Here is a 25,760-nt window from a genome sequence, read left to right as displayed (position 1 = left end):
GTATGTGGATGGAGGGGGGGGGGGGGGGGGGGGAATTGGTGGTGGGGTATTATTTTTATTACTCACTTTCTTTTATTCGGTTGGATCGTTTGAATGAAAAGTGCTAAACAAATCAATTCTGATTGATTAATTAATTAATTAACCCTACAATTTGGCAATGGTAATCATTTTGGGGTAAACGGTGTAGACAGTGGATTTCAGGCCAAAACTACATCTCCAAAATCATGCTGAATTTTTTTATAGAGATAATCATTGAAGGTGGCCCCAGGTATTACCTGTGCATTAATGAGTATGGGGCAATCCCCTTTAAAAAAAAATATAATATAATACTCAAACATGACGTGATTCATTTGAATAAGGATGTTATCATTGTTTGGTGTGAGTGTTTGTTGTGTATATGTCTGAGTTGGTGGGTTTGAGGTCTCAGATGACGAGGAGGCCATGTCTCTCATCAAATCTGACCCTCAGCTATCAAGTGTCTGTACCAGAGATGTGTATTCAGCGAGCTCCGTGGTTTGTTTGAGCAAGCGGCTGTTACATATTTTATTAGATATCCAATACCATTATGAGCAAATTTCATTACAAGATAGAGAGTTTCCTGTAAGCCGCTGGGAATTTAATAAAATCAACACTGAGAATGTCAACGTTAAAAGGATTTCACAGAGAACACATATTATATGATTTATTGTAAACTGTATTTGTAGGAAGTACTCTGACTTGACCATCAATACCTGTAACACAGAGCTAGACTCACAGGGTATTTTTCTCTCCACATTATGGGATGCTCTCTCGTAGTGGCAGATAACAACTGGCAGAAAAATCGAGCTCAGTAATGTCTGTGTAAATATGCATGATCAGAGTAAAGATAACTTTGGGAGACTTGTGTTTCTCCTACAATACAGGTCAGGGACGGAAGTGACTGCGTCTCGCTATGTATTTTTGTTCACAGTTTGTACGTTCTCACTCTCCTGAATGCTCCTTTGTTTTCTGAGACATTAGGGACTATGAGAGGTCGTGAATTTTGGACAGCGGCCGACTCTGATTCCATGGGAGAACGGCTTCTTATTTGTTAACGCCATAAAGCTCTCACGTGATGAAAGGAATCTGCAATTTGCTTTTCGTTGGGCAGACATCTAAATGCTCTGAGAGAGGCTGTGTTTGATTTAGCTCCTCTTATCTACGTTATGGTTATGAAAAATGATTATGCCAAATGTGGCATTGGATACAGGGCTTTGTCTGGGGATATAAATGATTGATATCTCAAAGCATGTTTTCTTCTGGTCCAGCTGGACCAGGAGGTCAGCCCAGGAAAACAGGGACCCGGGGGTTCGTGGAGCTGTTGAACACCAGTGCCTGACACTGCAACGCACCATCTCTGGCTATGTTCACACATTAAACCATCCAAATTCTCTGAGTGCATGTGGCTGGCTCTCCCATCAATTTACACAGTTCGTGTGTGTCTGCAGGGGAGTACTATGTCTTTTATTGTGCATTTTAAGTGTTTATGATCCTTCGTAAACTGAGCTACTCTCCTTCTATTGGCGTAGTAGCATGAAGCAGAAAGTGTTATTGTCTGATTCAGGGGTTGTGCCTTATACAAAAAGCACTGGCTCACCTAATCCCAGTTTGCACGAGACAGCTTGCCATTAAAAGCACTACAGTGCAGGACACAGTCAAGCCTTGTTTAGGCTTGACTGCTTAGATATAATGAGTTTTGACCTTTCATGAAAATCAAGAAAGACAGAGATCAGCAGGATGGAACTGACGCAGCGATTAGGATTCAGGTAAAGTATTTCTGATCTGAGCTGGGGAGTGAACAAGAGGAATGCGTGAAAAGATAGAATAATATAAATGTTGAATGGATAGAAGAATAACAAAAGAGAGAGAGAGAGCAAAAAGCGATAAAACTATATGATTCCATGTTTCTGTTATTATCTGCCCTTCGTAACAAGGAGTGTATATCCTGTTTTACTTTGAAGTTATTTACCTTGTGTGTCCTCTTACTTCCTGTCTTTGTCTATTTTCCCGCCTTTGTGATAGTCTGATGTGTTTCACCTGTGTCCAGTTAACCCCGCCTTCTTTTTGTTTGTCACTCCACTCTCATCCCTCTGTTTCCTGACTTTTCACAGCTCTCTGCCCTGTTCCTTACTTTTTTAGTCCGGCTGCCTTCCTGCCAAAACGTGACTGGAGACTCGTAAGCCTAATATTCTGATTGAATTATCTTCGCTGCACTTACCTACGATAAGTTAGCATTTTGTGTCGCAGATCAATGTTTAGCACATACAAGCTACTAAGGTTGTGTGGGACTTGTCATGTTTGCATCTCCACACTATCAGATGAAAGTTGTTACCCTTTCTTTCACACAAAAACAAACAGGGACAAATCCAGCATTGGGTCGGAGATACAAACAGACAAGTTAATCGGTGTTGATATTGTAAGATTGATTGATAATATTTTCTTATATTTTGGCCTCCATGCAACAGAATGTGGCATAATAGATTCATTCATCAATAGTCTAGACTCTGGTTTAATGGTCTGTTAAATCTGCTAAATGAGCCACTTTTAAGACACAAATTCCCAAGCGATGATAAATAGAGGTGCTTAATCAATCGTTTTGGGACAGTTTGCAGTAAATGGGATTAAACAAGTCTAAGTATTGTAACACTTCACAGTGTAGTGGCCTACAGTCAGAACAATATCACTCTCAAATTTCAAACAAAGCCCTTATGAGTACAACAATATCATCCAACACGATCAAGTAAATTCAATATTTACAAACAGTGTTTATCAGGCAAAATGTAAATAGATTTAAAGTCAAAAGCCCTTTCTAAAGGATCACTCAACCAAACATCAGCAGGCAATCTGTCTGGACAATTCTTCAGGCCGCATATTTCCTACTGTTGTGTATAGCGTGCGGAACCACTTGGCTGCAGCACAGAAATGTAACTGGATGAGATGTTGACGTAAAAGAGATGCTTATCAACGTCATATCGTCTTTGAATGCCCCAAAAGGCACCACCTATCGGGTTTGTTTGCACCTTTTAACAATATGGAGTATAAATTGTAATTGGAGCTTTACGTCAATGACAGTAAAAAGAGTGAGAGTTTGCATTGGAGAGTAAAGAGGAGAGATGGGAGGCTGAGTGGGAGTGACAGATGAAGATAAGTTGGTGAAGTCTCACAAGAAGCAGGTCTGGTTCTATTTGTCATCCTTTCTTTCTGGACACAAGGCCTAGACCTTTCACAGCAGCAGATGGACACGTGTAATACTGTGAGTACTGGCATTTTTGATGCAGAGCGATCATGTGTCCTGGGTTTGAGTTTTGCATGACGGATTGTTTGAGGCCTCGAGGCCAAATTTGTCTCCCTCTTGAATCTGCTGGAATATTTTCTGGCTCATGTAATGTGACACAGAGGAAGTAAACTGCTAAAAATAGCAGCGTCTTGACCACAGAAACGGGTCGAACAGATCGGGTCTTAAGTGAATAGCCACAGAATATTTTGTTAGAAAACCGTGACGACTATCAACTCTCACTTAAACGTTCACACACCTGGGCTTTTCTTGCTGTTGAATGCCAAAATGTCTGCTGTGAAAGAGCTCGGTATTATATCATGTCATTCTCTTCACTGTGTTTGTGAAGGGATGGTAACTTGTTGAAAATGTTTTATACGCTAAGCTGATAATATTAGCTAATACTATATACACTTACTATGATATTAGCAAAAAACTGCAACTTAATGATCATATATAAACATGCTAGACACGCTAAAGTGAAGTAATGGTTGAATAAGCTATGATATCAGAGAAATAACATATGCTAAACGATCATATTAGCTAAGCATGATTCACTGAACTAAAGTTATTAGCTATACGCAATATAATCTAAGCTATGATATTAGCGAAACACCATATGCTAAAGTATCATATTAGCCAAGTATGCTATATGCGCTAAACTAAAGATATGAGCTTGATTCATTAACTTTGTCACATTGCAAACATTCTGCAGTGCATATTTCTGGCATGGGAGTTAAAACTACAAACTTCTATTTTACATAGTTGAGTGGCAGTAATAACCTGCTGTGTGAAAAGCTTGAAAAGGAGAATCTGCCATCAGTGGATGATGTACAATATGGTCCTGGCATGCTCGAAAAAAGCTGTTATTATCTGTGTTTGTGTTATTATCTTTTATCGTGTGGTGGCATCGTTGCTCTCTTTGTGGCTCTTGGAGGAGGAAATAGATATTGAAAGCATGTCCTGAAGGTCTATATCAGGAATAACCTGTATAAGGTATGTTCTTGGTAAAACTCTGGTGCTGGGGCCAGCCGTTAACAGAAATCATTTCACAGTCAACATCCGCAATATGTCTTTACTCTCAGTTGAAGAAAGTTTTGGTGGGCCGAGCTGTGGTTACTTTCATTGCTTATGCTAATTACTATGTTTTTCTTCTTGCATCTATTTATCACTTCTGCACGCCCCAAGCGACTTTCCTGGGAAAGAACTACAGCCCTTAACATAGGTTGTTTAATTATCAACAGCTTTCAAGAACCAGGTAAAGGTTACACTGACTATAATGTAGATTAATATCCATTTGGCTGTGTCTGGTAAAATGTAGATTTTGTCCTTGTCGGTGTCCTTGTTTTTTTCTTAATGATCCAGAATGTGTGTGGCAAACATGTGAGAGGAGAAAACTAGAAGCAGAACCTCCTAAATCTCTCCCAGTGAAATAAATCACATGCATTAAAAACAAAAACAAACAGGAAACACAGCAAGGAGGATGTGATATAAACCTCCCAGCTCAGGCTGTGTTATGACTTCACTGTTGGTGTTCGGGTTCAATCAGGGTCTGGTGCTGTAGGTTACACAGCGGGTCAAGATGGCGCCATGGTTGTAATGCAAGTGACAAAAGAAGTGTAAAGAAGGAGAGCGGAGAGAGGAATAGACATGCGGCTCTGTTGCCTCCAACGCTGACGATGGTTCTCGCAATCAATGCTGAACAAGAACCATTTCAGAGAAAGGATGGGGCCTGCCTGCGCCACTCAGCTCAGCCGTCCTCAGCCCAGGGAAACGAGGTGAACGTGGCTGTACCAAGCTGTGTCTTGGCCCAGTGATAGTTTAGTGCAATTAGAGAGCGAGAGATGAGAGCAGGAAACACCCAAAGGCTGTGTTGTCGCGGCTGAGTAACGTGATGAAGTGAGTGTGGCTGGCAGTGGCCCTCACAAGGCCCAGGGAGAAATCAAATGTAAACCTGAAGGATTAACAAAACTTCATAACTTGCAATGAGTTGACTCGAAAAACACAACATTCACAAAGGTCAGCCGGTTTGTTGTTGGACCAAAAGCTAGAGTAGCATCAGCGAGATGGTGTGAGGTCCAATTGGAACAGTGAGCAGAGTCCATGATGGATGGCAAATGTCTGCGAGAGATGAAGACTGAAAATTATTGAACAGGCTCTCACTGTCTCTATGGCACAGAAACATTGCTAGTCTATGATGAAGAGTGTTACCTGAAGACATATTGACAGAAACATGATATTGGAGAGCTGAGAATGTGTGTATGTGCCCTCTGTGTGTGTGTCGGAGGTATTGGAACTGGAAACTGGAAAGCCCATTAATTGGGTATTATTACTGGAAGTTCTTTGCAGGGGAGTGTAAAGACACTCACACCCCCGATCAAGAACCTTTTATATCCAGATGGTAACCTCAGCTGAATGCAATGGTGCACAGCTGTAATCAATCACTTTGTGCCCTATTGGTGTCTATTGAGGCATCAGTGGAAGCGTCAGCCCTAGTTTGTAGCCCTCCATGTTAGAATACCTCCCTGGATAAAGACCAGCAAGTCTACCTGTGTGATTGTACAGAGAAAGGCACCGGCAAAGCAAATGATCTTATTTTCTCTAAACACTTAAAACTGTAGCTCACCCCTCAATTCCTGTTGTCTCTTGTAAATGCCAACAGTATTGCTGCCAAAAGGCAAGAAGTCTGGTTAACCTCCAGCTATTGCAACATTCCTCACCCACGCGTGCCTCCTCCTCGGTTGGGTCGTGGAACTGTCTCACTGAAACTTTCATCAGACCCCTTCTCCCATTCTTCCTGTCTGTCCAGTTGAGGAGTTTGGACCGATCTCCAACAAATGGAAATTCACTCCATTTTTGCTTCACCTCAAAAACACCTCTTTTGAGTACAAAACTGTTATTTGACTACTGCATTAAAAGATTCTGTGGTTGTCATTTACGTCTGCCCGAACAAGTGGGGTTAATGTGCTAGACACACTGCTGTCTAACATTCCTGAGCACGACTGGCCAGTATTCATCCTTGATATGAACATCAGCCTTCCTGTCCCTGAGGGTTTGCAGCCCTCAACTCACACAGCCAGTAAAGAATGTGACTAAAAATTCTGCCACAGACTGTCTAATGATCACACCACTCTTCCTCTCTGACCACAAAATCTTTCAATTCACCGTATACCCCACATTCCTCCAGCTCAGGTTTTGTTTGGTATCTTTGCCAATCCTAACCTTTCTCCCAACCACTCCTCCTCAGTGGTTACCTGCGTACTACCTCCTCAAATCACATTTTCCTGACAAGAGGTCATTAGAGGTCACAGAGCATCTGTATACTACGCTGAGTTCTAGGTAGTCTCTATTGACCAAACACTAACCTCCCTCACTCATAGCACTGATACCATTTGAAATTTGCATACTGATCTCTAAGATTGTGAGAGTACATGGCATAAAGCAAACAACCCCTCCCACCCTTTATAGGGTTATCATTATTTTTCAGCTTACAAACCTTTCTCAGTCCTCCCGACACTACAGCTGATATCTTGGCCTCCTTTTTTTGTACTGAAATGTTGGCAGCCATCAGTAGCGAATTCTGTGAACCACTCAGAGACAACCAATCTCCCCCACTTAAGGGCACAGCACCCTCCACAGTCGACCCTATCACCAAGGGCAGTAAGCCAAACAGAAATGTTGCTCTGCTCTCATGACCATCTCTGCCTCCTCTGGTCCATAGCGTAACTCCCAACTCCTTTCACTCAGCCCTCTTGCAGAGTGTAAGACCCCAAAATTTGCGAAATGTAGCAGTCCCACTCAACACACTTGCATAAGTGTTGGACTCCGTTCCCACCAACCTCTTTGAAGGCATGTATCCCACCATTGTCCCAACAAACAAAGCGATAAGTGCTTCACTAGCTTCAGTACAATTTCCAACCACATTCAAACAGGCAGCCTTTGATACAGTAAACCACTGCATCCTGCTCCGTGTACACTCTTTTATGGGCATGTCGTTCTGAATCAAATCTCACCGGTTGGTTCCTCAACGTCTCATGGAACTCACAAATAACCTTATCCCGTCACCTGCCCACAGGTGTGCCCCAAGGCTTGGTGCTGGGGCCTCTTTTCTTTGCACTATATACCACCTCATCGGATCGGTCCATCCCACCAGTGTCCCCATGTGGCTGGATCTTGAAATGTCTCTCAGACATATTCACATGGAAGAAGGAATGTCGCCTTTAACTAAACCTCTCCAAGACTGAGGTGTTAGTCATACCGTATAATCAGTCTCTCCACCACAATATCAACATCAAAATTGCCTCTTCATAACTCACTCAAACTCAGGTCGTGAGAAACTTGGGTGTCATGTTTGATGGCCAGCTTTGCTTACTGCTCTACTGCGTCTGTTTCAGGGTTGTGATGCTTTGTCCGATACAACTTAATAAAATCAGGACTTACCTGACTGAGTATGCTACCCAACCCTTGGTAGAGGGTCATGGTGTTCCCTCACTGGCTGGAATCAAAGTTGCTTTGGAGTCGAAAGGCATTGATGCACGTATGGGAAGGAAAAGTGTACAGCAGTTTGGAAACTCATTCATATAATCTGCTGTTTTTCTCCCCTGGAATGATTCCCCCTATGACTGTAATTGCCGCTACACTTCAGCTGTGCATTCTAAAGTTAACAAGTTCACCACCTCTCAGACGTTTGCTCTCTGGGAATTATGGGAACTAAAGAGAGTATGTCCAACATTTCATTACTCTTGTATAGCTTTTTAGAAGAAAATAGCTTTAAAGCTGTATTTTATTTTGCCAGAAGGATTTGGTCGTGCTTATCAAAATGGACAATCAAAACTCTGATCAAATGTGTGTGATGCACATCCAAATTGTTAATGATATTGTGAGCTTATAAATTCCTGATTTTCATTTAGATTTTATGGTCTATTATTTTAAGTAGAGACGTTGTTTGGAAGGAAATGCAAAGCACAACCTTTCTCAGTATTATTTCTTGGCAGCATACACAGAAAATAGTTTTCTAAAGAGAATTACCGTGACTGACATACAGTAGATATCAGGTCGGTCATAGAGTCTGGTCATTGCTGCCAAATGATGTAGTGAGGTTTAGATAACGTTCAGGGATTCAACTATTTCTGCATAAAACGGTTTGAAGTTACATGTTCAAACCGCCCCCCCCCCCCCCCCTCCCCCCAACAGACTTTTGCCTTCAATCCTTATTTATAATAAATATTTGGTGCAGTGGTCTACTAATAATGGAGAAGAATGAGGAGAGAGTCTGCCTCTTAAAGGAAGGTTCTCGCCACTGTCGCCAAGTGCTTGCTCATGGTGGGAATTGTTGGGTCTGTGTAAATAATATGATGATTAGTACAGTCTAGATCCACTCAATAGGAAAAGTGCCCTGAGTTAACTTCTGTTATGATTTTGTGCCATTTAAATTAATCTGACTTGACTAGTTTTGGAAAAAGTTTTAAAATAGAAGCACTCCCATCCATGTATTATGATAAGATATGTGAACCCAGTCATTACTGACCAGGGCCTTCACTTTGAGACACACACCCAGACAGATGAAGTCACTGCATGTGTTGAGTGAATGTATTTTGATTAGACATTAGATCTCAGTTATTACTGATCCCTCTCTGTGTTAGTTCTATATACCATTTCATCTCTCTCTGCTGTGATTGCTTCCACATGTCAGGCCCATAGGTCAGGCCCCAGGCCTCACGGGCCCACACAGGTCTGCAGTATCTGTGAGTTTGGGGGTTCAGGAGCCCCTGTAATGGGCTTAGACAATCATAGAGTCACCCTGGATGCAGCAGCAGAATGTACTTGGAAGCTTGCTGATGAAGAGGTGGGTGGTTGGATAATGTGAGAACTGTTATGGGAGCAGTGGGAGAGGGGCATGCAGGGCAAATTTGAGGAAAGAGGGGGATTTAGGCAGACACTGCTTGATGCTGATGACATAAAATTGGGTCATGGGGACGCCACATGTGTATGTAAACATCTACACACACTGAAGGTATTGTAGGTATGTATGTTTCCAGTTAGCAGTGCCTATATTTGTGTTTAGCGTCTGGGAAAGGTGGATTAACAGTGATTAGTGTGTGCTTACCATGATGTTGTTTGAGTGAATTCAGCAAAGCCCTTTACATGATGGTTCTTAAAGACAGGATATGTTTCATAATAAGCACAAAGGAGCTTTGGTTGTCAGCTCTACCCCAGGTGGAGCGTACATCTGCCCAAATGATCTGTGTGGGGAAAAGCACGGGAGGAGAAATGGGGAAAACAGCTGTCGGCGTTCATGAACACACAAAAACAGTCACAGCACAATTTTCCACAGAGAACGGCCTGCAGAATGATCAACAGTTTGGCAATTTCTCCTGCTCATCTTTCTGGCGAGCTCTCCTGATGATGGGGGGATGCCAGCGGCATCAGTGGTGAAAGAGACCCCAAACTTTATTGGAGAAGAGGAAGAAGGGGATACATTTAAATCACCATATTTAATTTGTGGCATCTTTTTGGACAGGAGGACTATTGTTTTTTCCAATAAAAACATCGCTGACTGATTTGAGGAAGGCCCCTGAGCCAGTTGAGCATTTTGTTTTTGTTTGACAGTTCTCAACCTGTGTATAGTCGTTTGTCAAATGACAGAGTTGCTTCTCTCTGACACTTCTGTGTTACATACCCAAACCATAATCCAGAGTCAATGCTTTTGTTTCTTGAATTTTTTCTTTTATAATTCAGAACATTTGGCGGCAGAGCTTTTTTTGTTTAGCCTGTTACTGTTTTGCAAGGTTATATGGTTAATGTTGTGAATTATCATAATTTTTTTTTATCTTCTCCTGAAGAAATGTTAAACTTTCCGTGAACAGCTCCGTTCTCAGATAACAATGCTGAGCAATCCAGCCAGCTGAGACAAGTTAGTTAACACAGTCATACAAACTGACAGAAAGTGGTTAAAGATATTCAGTTTCTTCGGTGCAAACAAAACCCCATACCATTGTCTATGATTTCATGGTAACCTGAGAAAGATGTTCGCAATGATTTGATAAGAACAAAGTGTTACACAAGATTTTGGCAGAGGTGCTTTGGCTCCAGTTTCACTAGTTTGCACTGGCACAATGAAAGAAATCAGCAGAGCATCCTCATGCTCAGCCAGTGTTGCCGCTGAACCCATTCCTCTCTCGGCTCTGCTGTCTCTGAGATGCAGCCCTATGTTTGATGAGGAAAAGCTAGTGTGCAGTTCATGGATCCTGAGAGAGGAGGCCTGCGGGACTTTGGGAATAATAGCTCTCTGATATGACACACCGAGTACAGCCAATCCTCCTTAATTTGAACCACGTGCATGAAACAAGATGATGCGTTTTCGGAGTAGTCGATTGTAGAACAACAGTTGTTCTGCTGCATGTGCAGTTGACAGTGTGGCTCGAGGGTCGGACTGAAAAGACAGTGCCTGTTTGTTTCAGTGCACAAACACGGACAATCGGATTAAGATTACACATGATTGTTTGCACAAAACACACTTTGTTTTCGAGGCAATAAACCATTCACCGGTGACTCTCTCCATTCACCACACACTCAATATAGAGTGAAACTCATTATCATCCGTACAGTTTTCTTTAGGTCACGGAACTGCCAAAAAGCTGCAAAAAGCACTTATTTTCGCCGTTTCCTCCACCTGTTAGTGATCTGTTTTTATGTGTCTCGCGTGCCTTTCCGGCTGTAACGAGTTTTCGCTATTGGCAGGAGGAGGCATGTTTTACCCAAACCCTGTCTTTGCCACCATTCTCCATATATCTGTCCTCTTTTAGACCTAGATGCATGCTGTGGCTTTTCCTGTGAACATATTGCATAGCTTGTATAAGTGTCTCCACTACTGTTCGGTAATTGCCCACAATGTCTTCCATATGTGCTTGTTGTATTCCACTTATGTAGCTTCCTCTGGATTATCGAAGGTCGAGAAGTCCACGAGCACCATGTTGACTCTGTAGTGTTCTTTCTTTGCACCGATATTTCAAAGAAGGGGATCCCGCTCTTAGAAGACTAATCAGCACATATCAATAAAGTGCAAGCAGATGATATTCATAAGGAAGAAGTGATGGGTCTGTGCTGCCTTCACTTACCAGTGCCGTACTGGACTTTTCATCCTTGAACAATCGTTATAGTCAATCGACCAAAACAAACCCATTCATGCTCATGTTGCATGTTAAGCTTCACTGACAAACCAGTGTGATATCCAGTGTGATGAAGTCCTCTCGGGGAAAAAAAACAGTTCACAAATTACAGTTCCACAAGCCACAGTGCTGTGTCACGCCACTGAGATTCAAATTCACCATCGAAAGTCCTTATGTTTTTTATGTTTTTATTTCATTCTCCTCTTGTTTATGGTTTTTCTGTCAAAATCAAGTCGACATAAATCCTATTGTCACTCTCCAGCTGGGCTGAGATCAGATGGAATTAAGATGGGGTGCCTCACAGTTCTGTAAAATGAGTCATTGTCAGCATTTCCACTAATACATCACTCCACGCCGGAGGCTAGGAGGAGCGCGTACTTTTGATACTTTCTCAGCCCGAATCAAAGAACCTTGCATGCTCCCACAAGCAACTGACTATCCTTTCCCTCCTGACTTCAAGCATGTCGTAGTGCTTTGTATTTTTACATGGCACCATTCAAAAGCTTTACTGGATGTGTCAATGTCTTCAATCCGTGAATAAATAGAACCAGTGATTGGAGACCTTGAAGAAAACCTCCCCCTATTGATATCACGGGCACAGATTCAGTGTAAACATTGAGAGGCATCGCTTCAATCCTCTGTGTTTTCATTGGCTCGCTTGCACTTTGAGGAGTGCTGCCAATCGTTGTTTTTTTTGCACAATTAGAAAAAGTCTATCCTCTGCTTTTATACTAATGTTGAACATGGAAATAATTTATTTAATTAGCAGTCGCTGTGTTTCCAGCACACAATAAACTTTTTCTTTTGATCAACATTGATCCCAGTGTTTGGCTTCTGGTTCTTACTCTGGAAAGCCTGAGCTTTTTTCTTGTCATTTTCCTGATTGATTGATAAGCATTGATTTTGTATTCTTGCATTGTTCATCTTGCCAGAGTTATTCGGGGATAAGTGAAACTATTGAAGTGTGTCCAAGAAGCTGTTGCACTGAAGCAGAGGGAAGGGATGTTGGGATTTGACGTCTTTGGAATTCCCTAAATGGTTATTCATTTGTTTGCAAGGTGTCATCAATTTGTGAGGTTGTCTTTCATCCAGATGAATGATTGTCCTTCATTCCTGGTTCCATTCATTCAGAGCTCCACTGTCTTTTTTTTCTACATATCAACCTCAGTGAGAGCCTAAGTGATCTTTACCTTATTTCACTGACCTGAGTGTAACAAATGACTGTTTCTCTCTGATAGGAGCCTGTGACCAAGCAGCAGAGATCAGCTGCTGACAGAGGTACTGCTCAAACAGACACTGAAACAGTAAGAATTACATTAATGCACTTGAATTGCATGTATATGACTATGTATCCTTGCTAATATGTAATTTACTGTATGTACAAAACGGTATCAGAATTGAATGTAAAAAGTTACTGAGAAAAGTTCTCCCATGTCAAGCCAGTCAAGGATACGTGTTGAAAACAAGTCTTCAAATCAACACATGTGCTGCATTTACATAATTATATAGAGCCGTTTTCTTGAAACTATGAGCTGTTGATGATGATGAGTCTTGTGGCCTCCCCTCAGACCTGGCTTGGGAGACGGTGCCCCCTCATCCCACTTTACTTGTCTTGTTTCGCTCAATTTCTGGATGCGATCGTGATTATTTGATCCCATTCGGTTTGTCTTAAGGCATTTATTAGTTTCTGACTCTGGCAAAGTGGGACAATATATGACAACAGTCAAATTCAAATTGTCCTTTTAAGCTGGGCGGTATAGGTGAACAGAAAAGTGCATTTGTGGTCATCACATTATACATTTTTCATATAAAACACTACGGAGAGACTGCAGGGGTTTTTGTGAAGATTTTATTTGCAGGCAGCCGGCAGCACAGCTCTATTGGGTGCACTGCACAGTGTAGGCATGAAAGTGCTGATGTGCTAAAAATCCTTAGTGGACTGATTATTCTCAAATTCGAGGTATTATTACACCGTGGGCTGATTTAGAAACACAGATAACCTCTTCATGCTGTATAACTCAACTCGGGGGTGAGTATTCGGGAACAATCATTGATATGTCCTCATCAGTAATGGGTTCCTTGTCGAATTTAACCTTTGAATTAGTTTTTATGAAAGGTCCTTAAAGAGCAACCGGTATGTTAATTAATCTGAATCCCTAAATTAGTACCAGGTAGGATGTGAAAAACGGGAGAAGAGGGGCGCGATTATCATCATTTATACATTTACCTGCAGGTCTGAAGAATATGAACATCAGGCCCGAGATGTTGACATCTGCCTCCTTCAGGCTCCAGGGCCCCTCTAAATAGTTGATCACAGATAACAGCATTACGCAGCTGAATATAAAAACTTATTAAAATGTTTTTCTTATCTAGATTTCTAATTTTTCTTTGAAATTGTATTTGAATGAACTTAATCCCCAAAGTTAATTTTGGCGCATTAAGGAATTCTTCACAGTGTGTTATTCATTGCAGAAATGGCATTAACAGTCAAATTCAGGAAAGCAGTCAAAGAGCCTTCAGTGGTGGGTTATGTAAGGATTATTTTCATCGATGAACGAAATTAAATTAAGGTTTGAGGTAAGACTCAGGCCACCACAACGGTTTCATTATTTTATTATTTAGATGGTGCTTTCATGTTTATTTTAAAATGTACGTTTTCAGTTTTGAGTTGGCACATTGATCTAACAACACAGGTTTATCATATTCCTGAATGTAGGCAAAAAATATCAAATTGGACCATTCAGTCACCAAACATTTACAGACGCCAAGGGCAATTATGGTTTGAATTGGAATTAAGCTTTGATTACTTGAACTGGAGCAGTCATGGCAACTCTACAGAGTTCCAGCTGGTCAGCATTTGTTTTTTATCTCAGTTTCAAGTGTTTAAATGTTTCTTACAACACTCATCAGTAGAAAGCTTAGATCAGTGAAATGTAAATACTATATGATACATATATCAACTAATGTACAGTAGCAACAAAGCCACCACAGAAGCACCACAACCCTTACAACCGTTGTTCAGCGTTGTGTATTTGTGCTTTGATTCAATGTGTTGGGGTTTTGTCACAGTGGAGCACAGTGAATCATGATAATCATGTTAATGACAGCACTGTCAGACTGGGGGCACAGATTGAAATGCCTTGTTGTGGTCTTCGTAAGGGCCACTGTTTATTAAAGACATGTTTCTCTTCAATTTCTCATTAAATCAATTTGATTTGTTTGGGCATAGAATGATTTGACAAAGGAGTTGAGGCAATATTGACCATCTGTCTAAATCCGCTTTGTTACTTTTCAGTGTAGTTTTATAATTACATTTGTTTTTTGTAATTCTTAACCGTGCTTGCTACAATATTACCAAATAGTTATTCCCAAATCTTCAAATTCAAGACAGATGGTTGAATGTGAGGTTTAGTCAATTTATTTGATGGAATACATTTAAATGATATCAAGAGATCTTGTCAAACCTCTGCAGTAGATCCAGGAGGTGAGGTAAAGTCTCTGCTGGGTCAGATATAAAATGTATACATGTTTATATATCTATACAAAAAATAGGTTGTCTGCATAAAGGAGTATTTTATAACTGGTTTTTATCTCTGGCCATGATAGGTTGTAGTTTAAATAGATCAAATTCAACTCAGAAGGGCATTGAGTGCATCAGTGACATTACACCACACCTCAGGCACGCGTTCAGGCGTGGAATGGACCTGCTTTTCCGACCTGATCTCAAGTCTTACAGAGAAAAATAACCAAAGACTTAGCGAGGGCCTGCTTAAAGCAACACCTTGTTGTTTTCTCAGATTTGTCGTCGTAATTTGCTCGGCTTTGTGTCTTTTGTGTGGAGATAAGCTCTGACCTGCTTGTCTTGGGCGAGGCTGAACATGTTGTTTGGACAGTCCTGTGTTGTGCTGTAGTCACGATTCATCTCTGCCAGCATCAGCCCTCTCCAACCCCTGACGGACTAGTTTGTAGAGTATATCATCCTGTGACTGATGCATATCTCTCTCCATTTGTGCATCTGTATGCACATGCACACATGCACCGGTATGCACGTGTTTATGGACTAGTATATATTAAGTGTGTCGGGTTTTTGGCTGCAGAATTCATTAGTGGATAGGTTTGTTTGTGTAGATGTGTTAAACAGTTGTCATTAGTTTCCTAGAAAACTGCATTCCAGAGATTTGTGTTGTGTATATAAAAGTTTGGGGGAATACACCTCATGCCCTTCTAGGTCCGCTCAAGCAGCGTTTGTCTGTGTTCTCATAAATAAAGAAATGGCAGGTGTTTGGAGAAGTGGTATCAAAGTGTTTTGGTATAGTTATGATTGCGTATGCCTGCTGTCTCCTGTCGCTCTCTCTTTATATGTTTGTGTGTGGACCACCCAAAGCCTTTGAGGTCATAATAATAACAGGTCCACTTCCTTTCGGCGATTACGGCCGTGGTTCCAGTTGAGGGGGAGCAGATGGGATAGACACTATCAGTCCATATCACAGGAACAGCAGCCCCTCTGTGTAGTGGACGAGTCACAGCTGTGTCTGGAGAAGGCTGCTCCCCCCTCCCAGTGCCATTATCCAAATTTGCAGAATCCCAAATATACTGTCACGGCCCTATATTTAGTGTGAGCGGGTTAATGTTCTTGAATGGCCCCCACATAGCTCAGAGTGTTAATCCATCTTGCACCAGATGTGCAAGTGATGATGTCGCAATTAATCTTATTTTTTTGTCTCAAAGTGTCTCTTGTTAAATGTGGTCTGCTGGAAAATCTTCTTACTGTTTAAAGTTGTTTCCTTTTTTCTTGCCTCTTCTGTGTAAACAAATTCCTCTGGCTAGACAACATTTTCATTTTTTGTGACTATTTTGTGATTCTTCCTCCTCCTGGTGAGCAAAAATACACTGTGGTAATTAATATGATAATATATGCGGTGGCATAATTTTTTCCAGGCATCGCTGAGGGCCATGTTGAATTGAGGTCTGAGTGAGGTTTCAGCTGGAAATACTGAAAACAGGCCTAGTACAGTATGTCCCTGTCGGTGCTCGGCCAGTTAAAGAGTGGAAATAATATTTGTTTTTTGGAAAGAGGAGAGTTCTTTTCCCACAGTGAGAACTATTATTATTTGCCCAGATAACTGAGAGAGAATGAAGCTCTTTTCACCTTAGTGCAGTGTTTACTCTGTGCAGAGCAGCATAGGTTTAAAACTTGCGTTTCAAACCACCGTCAGCTCCGGGGCAATTATTCTTTTTTCACGAAGCTGGAAAAACAACCCAGCATGGAAAGGCACATCGTATGGGAACCATAGAAACTCAGCTGGAGCACAGTTTAGCCTCAGGAATAAAGCATGCTAATTTGATCAAAAGGAAAATTCCATAACTTAACTACTTATCCTTTGAAACACTGTTTTAAAATTACTCTTCAAATGTGTTTCCACCAACTCTTATAGACTGTTTATGTGCAAGGGGGCTGATTTATGACACTCAATGACAGTGGAGCACTCATTTGTGGTTAAACTGGGTGCAGTGTACTTCTCAGATCCCCATGGCTGCCAGTCACCCAGTGTGTCTAGACACGGTAAGCACCAGGGTCTGTAGACCTGCCGACTGACAATCACCGATGATTGGGTTTGTGGGATGTGACAGGCCACATCAGTTAAAGTGACTGACAGCTAGTGGCGTTCTGTGTGTGCGTTGGATTGGAGGTAGTGGTGCACGACCTGTAGCGATTGCTTCATCTCTTTAATGTCGATGTAAAGCACCGACAGTGAGGAGAATGAAAGAGCTCGACCTGCACACGCTGTCACAGAATGATCATCACGAAACAATTCTCCTAAATGTCAGGTGGATGCAGATGCAAGCGACTCGACAGGCATCTATCTCCGCTGTACTTTCTTTTCGGGTCATGAGAAGACCCAGTCCCACGGCCAACAATAATACCCATAATGCAGCTGATGACTCATACTTTGAAGGCAGATTACAAAGGCCCTGGGACCTTCCCGGGGAAGAGAGTGTTGGTTTTGAGATCCTCTGATCCCACGCCTCCCTCGCTGCGCTCGCTGCCGTACACGTTTGCTGAAAACGGCGGATTGTGGGGATAATTGCTTTTGTTGTTATTTATGTGTTTTGCTTGTGGAGTCGCTGTGAACTTTAGGCGGGAGCCAGATCCCATGGGGCGCCGTGAAAACGCCTTCACAGCCTTGGCATCGGATAACAGGTATTCATGCTGTTGTGATTACACAGATACAGATTCATAGACGCTCCCATACGTTGAAATGCGCACACAGATGTTCTTTTAATCAATCCACAGTTGTTTCTCTCAACACAGTTATGCCTTTCTTTACATTATTGCATTCGGTGAAATAAATTGCTGCGAGCCTCGGAGTGATATCAAAAAGAGACCGTCTCCCTAATAACTCCAGTATGATTTGCTCTGTCTACACGAGGAATGTCACCACTCGCATATCTGTCTTGAGAAAACAATCCTGAATGGGCAATGACTGGAATTTGTCTACCGCTGATTGAAGCAAGATGCTGAAACATAAGACTTGTTTTTGGCAATATTGTGCTCGAATGAAATCAATTTCCTATGCATGCACCACTCCCACTTTTGTTCGTTAATAGGGGGAAAAAAAATCTCATCTGTTTTTGAAGAAAGGATAAACAAAACAAACACAAAAACACACCAGGAAAATGTTTTTGGTTAATGGCCAACACTGTGCCAAGGTGAGTCACTGGGTAAGCATCAGCGTGCAGATCAGTATCAGTTTATCCAAAATGACACAGGCACCCACAACTTCTTTGGTCCTGCGTTCAGCTGTAGGACGTACTATCCTGCCTGTGTCTCTCTGCAGTTGAACTCAAGAAGCATAAATCCCTCCCAGTCTGTGTGGAAAGATCTATCAGGGGTAAAGATCGGTTCCAGCAGCATCTCCTTTCCTGTCTCCCTCTCCCTGGTGGAGCTCTGTGTGCCAACCTCGCTCTCAGTCCGACCGATGGGAAGAGGAAGTGATGCTTGGACAAGCCGTCTTAAGTTAACACATTGCAGCGACACTGAGATATTAGTGTGATTTCCCTGCAGCTGGGGGTTAGCGGGTTCATTGCACATTGCTGCTCTGTCTGCAGCCGGGCCTGTGGGGCTTGGTTTTGGCAGCCGTCACTGCTTCTTAATGATGCTTGGCACAAATAGGCAAGACACAGGGTCAATGGAGATTACCTTGACAGCTGTATTCATAGGAGCTGTGAGGGCAGAATGTACACATACCTGCAGATTCACATCGATGCAAAAATCAACCTGTCCTAGTTAATATTACTTCACGTAGGATTGAGGGGTTGGGTTTTGAAACCTACTTCTTTTCCTCGGTTCCTTTTTAGAGTGCCCTGCATAAAATTTAAAATTCCTTCCCTTCATTGCTTTGATGCCCAAGACTGAGCAGTATGTCTTTTGTCCACAAGGGGGTAGACATTCAGCACACATATGGTGCTTTTTTTCACTGTCAAAGCCTTGGATCAGTTTCAGGAAGTGATGGGGACAGAGTGAATCCTATCTGACTTTATTGTATCTCAGTGTTTCTTCATGCTGTCTTTTGGTTTTATTTTGAACATTGAGTTGCGTCCAAGGTCTTTGCCTGCATTCCCTTGGATGCACTTACACCCCTCAATGCCCCATACTGCACTTCAGCTCAACGCAGCGTGACAGAGAGGACTTTTGACATTCAAGAGGACCCCGTCATTACCTGTAAGGACCCAGTTATTACCCCATCAGCATCTACTTATCTTTGTCATTTCCTGCGTCGTTTCACTGGTAAACCTTTAAAGTATCCGACAGGCCCTGCTTCTGATTATATATTCATAAAAAACTACGAGTGACAAATGTCTTTAAGTATATATTAGAACCTAATGATATCAGTAAGTGTATGTCGTTTTCCCTCCACCACATGCACATATGATGCATGGCAGCAAAGAGGGAAATTAGGATTAAGGAGGAATTTCGAGATGTCACACATCTTGAGAAGATCAGCGTTTGTGACTCTCAAATCCTCCGTCCATTCTTTACTTAATCATTTTTTTTCCATGCAAAAATAATGTCCATCAGTTATCATGACCTTCATCAATGTTGGATGGATGGCAAAAAATTTCACATTATTGTTTTTCCAACAGTCTTCATTTTACAGAATGTTGGATAGGCCATTATATGTACACAAGCTGAGCTGAGATTCTTCAGTTACACCTTTGGCCAACTATGTTTCCAGGGCAATGGGGCTTCTATTAAGTTTGTGTTAAATGCCGCTCCTAATGGGAGCTATAGCAGAACAGTTCAATGCCTGCGAATCCAAGTATCTGATCCACATTATCACATTGTTTTCCCATTACATATAAAACTAAAAAGGCATGTCGGGCCCACACCTCCACCAAGGCTCAACGGTCTCCTTCAATTCAATCAAGCTGAACCAAATTTCACAAACTCGCAGATCTCAGTTCCCTAAACATGAAAACATATATTCCTTGGCGGAGGTAAATCTGGGACAGTTCAGGAGAGATGGGACGCCATTCTTCCAAAACATATTAACTTATTTGGTGTTTTGCTGTTGGTGGTTGAGACTGCTGTCTAGCATTTCCATCCACAATCTCCCACAGGTGTTTGACTGGGTGGAGATTCTGGTTGAGATGACCCGCAGCATAAGATTTTCATACTCAAACCATTCGGTGACCCCTTGAACTCCGTGTCGAGGCATTTGTTATGTTTCTCTATTCATACTTTGCAGGTTTACTTTAATTTGTCACTCGTCCATATATGTCTCATAAGTTCATGCCATGTGATCCGCTGCAGGTCATGCAAAAGTCATGACAAATATCGTGTGTGTGTGTGTCGTATGGGTGCAGGGGATAACTGATTTATGGATGTGTCGGTAGATATATGAGGCCCTGCACTTCCTCACTCTCATCCAAAACATTCAGTTACACTGTTCTCTCAGTGTTTTCTCCCGAAGCGTACTCCTCCACCAGGTTCCCACCACGCCACTGCAGTCATATCTCTGCTTTGTGTGTAATCCTGAAACATTTTGGTCCTATTGTTTCTGGAACCACAATTCTCCTATTGTCCCTCTACTGTCAGTCCATTGTGACACGTTCCAGCTTTAACTTTCAAGAGAAATCTGTTGGCTTGTATTGGCAAGATTCAAGCATGTGTTGGCTGGATAGCACTGGCAGTATACTGGTCTCTGAGTTCAAACTAGGGACGACTCCTGCAGTACGTTAAGGTGGCCTGTTTTATCTCTTAAACCAAGTGGCTGAGGAGATGGACAGACAAAGCCGAGACTTAGCTTCTCGGTTAGAATAAACACACAATGCTTGTGTTCTACAATAAGGTTCTGAACCAATACATTCAAATATGTGTTGTCTATCTATTTATTGCCCTATCTCTCATCTAGTGTCACTCATAGAAGGGGCCTGTTAATTTAAGGCGACCTGCGTTCACCTTTTTTCGTGTGACATCATTTCATCAGGTTTCAAATTATCTCTCGAGACATGAACTCACTTTAAAAACACACTGTGGAATTTCTGCTACCAGGCCTCTGCAATGTCTGATCTAATATCCATGAAGACAAATGCCTGTACATTTGACGAAAGGTGCATGCACTGGCAGTAGAGTAGTACTTGATCGAGATTGCATTTTCGGTGTACAGACACACTGGCATGTTTGTAATAAACCTAATCCGTCTTCATTTGTGTTTGAACTTGCTGAACTCCATTTTCAGATTCAAGCTCCACTGATTCACACATCAGAACGCTGGACACGTGCCATCCCTAATTCACTCAGCTTTTCCGTTCATGGTCCCATTTAGAGTTGCTTTTATAACATGGTCTCAGTTAGGTACAAAAGCAGTCCTGTTTTTGATGTGGATATATGGTTTTTGATTGGCTGCTTACTACTTACTAATACAGCAATGTGGAGGAGTGGAGTGTTTTCAGAGACAGTGGGGTGTGGTGCACTCATCCTGCCGTGACTCTATATTGTTTGCCTGTCAGTGCTAGAACAACACTGATGACTTGGCGTTCACAGTAAATGAACATACATGAGCATTTGTACGTGGATTCCCCCCCGCTCTTACTGATTGCCGGGCTGTGGCAGGCGGCTCATCGCTGACTGTTTTCGCCGAAACGCTGGCGTTCGCAGCTTCCGAAGTTCACCAGTGAAAACTGGGTGTTGCTTGACCTTGACCAGGGTGTGTGAAACCCCTCAGAGTTTGTGTGAAAGTGAACAACGATAAATCAAGCGTCGGGAGAGGGACCTGCTGCCTGGGGTCAAAAGAGAGAAAGCTACTTTCTTTGATTAATGATCGTCCAAGGACAAAATATTAGCCATGTTCGAGAGTGGAGTGCAGAGAGGGAGATCACCTACTGTGTTTGTTTTGGAGCGTTATAGGAGCAATACGTTCTCTAGTCCCCTACAGATGGAATTTGGAGTCGGCGGCTCAGGAAGATCCAATCATTCCACTGTTATCTGGGCGAGTGACGGTGATGTAGCTGTCCTTGAAGACAGATGGTAGACTTGCGTGCACCTGGGACACAGTTCCACAGCTACAGTAGTCCAGTGAAATATTCCTGGAGCAGTCTTACAGCAAGTGATGTAAGAGCTCGAGGTGGAAGTTGCCTCTAGGGATGCGAATGTGCTAATGCAAAACTATGCATGCCATCATGCCGCGGGTGGATGGGAGAGTTGGTGCAATATTTTTGTCATCTGTCAAATATTTGCATGGTGATCGCTGAAGTAAAGACTTGGATCATATTCTTGCCAGAAGATTTTTTTTAAATGAAGCAGAGAAGGGGGAAGTGGAAAGAAAAGAGGGGGGGAGGGAAAGGCCGAGGCTTAAACGGGGACATTTATAAATGAGAGGGACTACTGTGGACCGAGGCCCTGTGATCACTCGGGTAGCTGCCGAGCGTTAAGCCTGAATATCTCACATTTATTTTAAGAGCTGTGCAGTCCATTCTAGCGGGTTTAGGGTAAATGTCTCGGCACATGGGTGTGAAGTAATGAAGGGGACTAGTGGAAAATATCATTTAACTTCCATTTAAGCATTTAATGCCCGGCTCCCTTCTCCAGCTGGTTTTAATAGCCGGGCATATAAATATACATGTATGCACTCAATTGTGAAAGGCTGTGTGCTGTTGTTTTCATCAGTGTTTGTCTGATAGTTAGCAGCATAACACGGAAACTTCGGGACTGGTTACCACGAAACTTGGTGGAAGGATGTGGTATGAGTCAAGAAAGCACCCATTAAGTTTTGGTGAGAATCTGGTTCAGGCAGCAGATCAAGGGCTTTTTGAGCATTTTTGTACATTTTCATTGATTTCTCCCTTTCTATAAAGCAGGGACTGATATTTACGACTGTGTGCCATTTGATGCAGTCCCAATAAAAATCTGGATGTAGTGAATTTAAATGCGGAGTTCTGCAACAGCATTCAAGTTGTTTTTATTCTGTCCATCAGTCTTTAGCTCTATTTATTCAGTCTGTTAGTCTGTCGCTTTAGCTTTATGATTGTTGAGAAAAGCGACTGGTACAAACAGGGCGCAGAGGGTTAATGGCGGAGACCAGCTTCCTTGTTCTGATTTGGGTTTGGCCCGACACCAGACTGAAGTCTGACGTTCTCACATCATCGGTCCAGGGAAATTAAGTGACAGCAACAAAGTGTCTTTTGTTACGATGGGACCCCCACACTCTAATAAACCATATGTAATGTTGACCACAATCTGTCGACTCATGCCAGTTCCTACTTCTGGTCGGCCTAAAAACAATGACAGTCCTTTAATATTCTTCTTGACATGAATGTGCAGACGGTGCTGCCACATGCAAACAACCTTGATGGGGTTAAAAGGTCAAACAAAGTCATGGCTGTCATCAAAAACATTTGGCATTTTCTATGAATCCATTCCCATTGTCACAAATTCAATATTTAATGAGTACAGTTTTGCATGTGTTCTGTACCGTTCACATCCTCCTCAGTCTGTCACCCATTCAATGCAATAAAGACCAGTTGTCTGCTTTTGCCTCTTTTCTATAACACAGATCCAAACTGAGACTCCATTCATTCATTAAACAGCTCTGTGCTGCAATAGTTAACAAGCCCAGGTTAAACCCAGAGGTTTAACTTTGATTTGATTTGATTATGCTTCACATTTGCTTTTGAAACAAGCATTGGGACTACATTGTACGGAATGTGCTACACAATTATATTTTGCAGGGTTTTACTATGAGAAATGAAAACTTCCTACTGTCAGTGAAAAGAGGAGGCTGACAAGCCACAGTATATGTCAGGAGGCAGCTCCGAGCACTGACCGGGCCCCAGCCAGTGTAATCTGGATTACTGTCAGCATGGGCTTTGTTTTTTGTGGTTGGTGAAAATCAAGCTCCCCTGCAACTTTTCGTGTGGTGAAATCAAGCTGAGCCGAGACGTGTCCTCGGGGCTTTTCATTGAGGAAGCAGCCGAGTGCAATTAATGACCTTTAATAGCGGACACATGCATGTGCTTTTGCAGGTGTTTACCTTGACTGTCTCCTTATTGACAGCGTTTGGAACAGGACCAGTAATCGAGTTTGATTTTTGAATACAATATGTGTATCCTTGGTAAACTCTGTATGTGAATGTGTATGCACTTGCACGGCCCCGTCTCTGTTTGCGCCGGTGATGTCAGTCATTAAAGTTCATTTTATCTCGTGTTTTAATAGTTGGTAACAGCTACAGTAACAGCCTGTGGCAAAATAATAAGTTCAGTGGAAAGTGAGCACTCTGTTTTCATTTGATTTGGACGTTTTTCAATTCCATCATATCTGCCACAACTGTTTTCATTCCAGCTCTCAGCTTGTGATCACAGGTAGTGTTCTCAGGGTCTGCAGTGTACTCACAGCTTTATTGCAAAGACACTGTAATTACACTAACCTTTTCTGTTGGACTATAACCTGTGTCAGTATTCATTTAGAATAGGATTCATAATATGTAAATACTTTGTATGTTAACATCAACATTGCATTTAACTGGCAAAGGCAGCGCCTAGAAAATAAATGCCTGTTTTCTGAGAGGGAAATTTTGTATTCAAAAGTTAAAGATGCCTTAAAAGTAACCAGGAAATGGTCTCAGCTATGATTTGCTTTTCCCCCCGTGTGTGTGTGTGTGTGTGTGTGTGTGTGTGTGTGTGTGTGTGTGTGTGTGTGTGTGTGTGTGTGTGTGTGTGTGTGTGTGTGTGTGTGTGTGTGTGTGTGTGTGTGTGTGTGTGTGTGTGTGTGTGTGTGTGTGTGTGTGTGTTCTGTGACATATATTGACATTCGGGCCCCAGCAGTCATCAGAGGTGCATCTCTCAGACACGTTGAAGTGTAACCCTTTGAAGATTATGACATGCGACGCAATAACACAGATCTTTTTCCATGTTGTTATTACAGTTTTCAGATGTATTGGGGCTCAGCACATGGAAGCCATTAGCCTGAGGGCTTAGGAGCTCTTTTCCATGGAGAGAAAGGGGGCTGGAGGCCGTCTATACATTTTGCCCAGGAGCTTGTTTTTCCCTGAAGCCCCCCTGTCGTCTGTGTGCAGGAAAGCCTGGTTTTATTTTGAGGCTAACCATAAGAGTGTGAACCGGGCCCAGCAGAAGTTATAGAATGGGTAGTCTTAAACGAAAAATGCACTTTAATGTTTAGTTTTTTTTTTAATGCATTCATTATTCCTTACTTTGCTTTACTATGGTGGTCTGCCATCCCTCCACCAAGCTAACTTCTCCCTACAGAGGAATGAAGTCCCGTGCTTCCTGTCCTCTGTGCACGTCGTCTTTCCATCCTGGACTTCACACCTGAATTCACATCCAGCTTTGCCATGATGGAACATCAACCCTGTCTTGCCTCTCAATTAAGAACCATCTGGGTTCGTCCTTGCCCATCCAGAGAGGACCCACCCAGCTCTGCCTGGCTGCTGGAGTGAGTGGTCCAGACTCAGCAAGCCTGTGAGGAAGAGGAGAGTCATAGAAAGTCCATCTGGACTCCATCAGGACTAGGTAAACAGAGCCAGATCCTACACGGAGCAGTGGAGCCAGACCTTGGCTCCCACCCACCATCACAAAAGACTTCGGCAATGGCTCAAGATACAAAATGATACACACATTGTTATTAACTCAAACCGTGTGCAAAAATGCAAATCTGCTCAAAACTTGATGTGCATACTGTCAACATTGTGCCGTTTCAGTTTAGTCCTCCAGTAGAGTGGGGTAAAGGAGTCGTGAGGAGGGGTTTGTGAAGTTTTAATAATGTCTGCTGCTTTACTGTTGAC

At 42.4% G+C, this 25,760-nt stretch overlaps 1 long non-coding RNA gene across 1 annotated transcript in view; it reads left to right on the top strand.

Moving 5' to 3' along the window:
• The first annotated feature begins 3,012 nt into the window (after nucleotides 1-3,012).
• LOC128444979 (uncharacterized) overlaps nucleotides 3,013-25,760 on the top strand; it is a 99,109-nt gene continuing 76,361 nt past the window's right edge. Inside the window, exons 1-2 of the long non-coding RNA XR_008339227.1 lie at nucleotides 3,013-3,271; nucleotides 12,699-12,764. This is a non-coding gene — a long non-coding RNA (uncharacterized LOC128444979). The remainder of the gene's footprint in view (nucleotides 3,272-12,698; nucleotides 12,765-25,760) is intronic.

This window comes from Pleuronectes platessa, chromosome 7 (assembly GCF_947347685.1).
Source record: "Pleuronectes platessa chromosome 7, fPlePla1.1, whole genome shotgun sequence".
NCBI lineage: Eukaryota > Metazoa > Chordata > Actinopteri > Pleuronectiformes > Pleuronectidae > Pleuronectes > Pleuronectes platessa.
The sequence above is the reverse complement of the archived record's forward strand: the minus strand, read 5'-3'. Positions and strand labels throughout refer to the sequence as shown.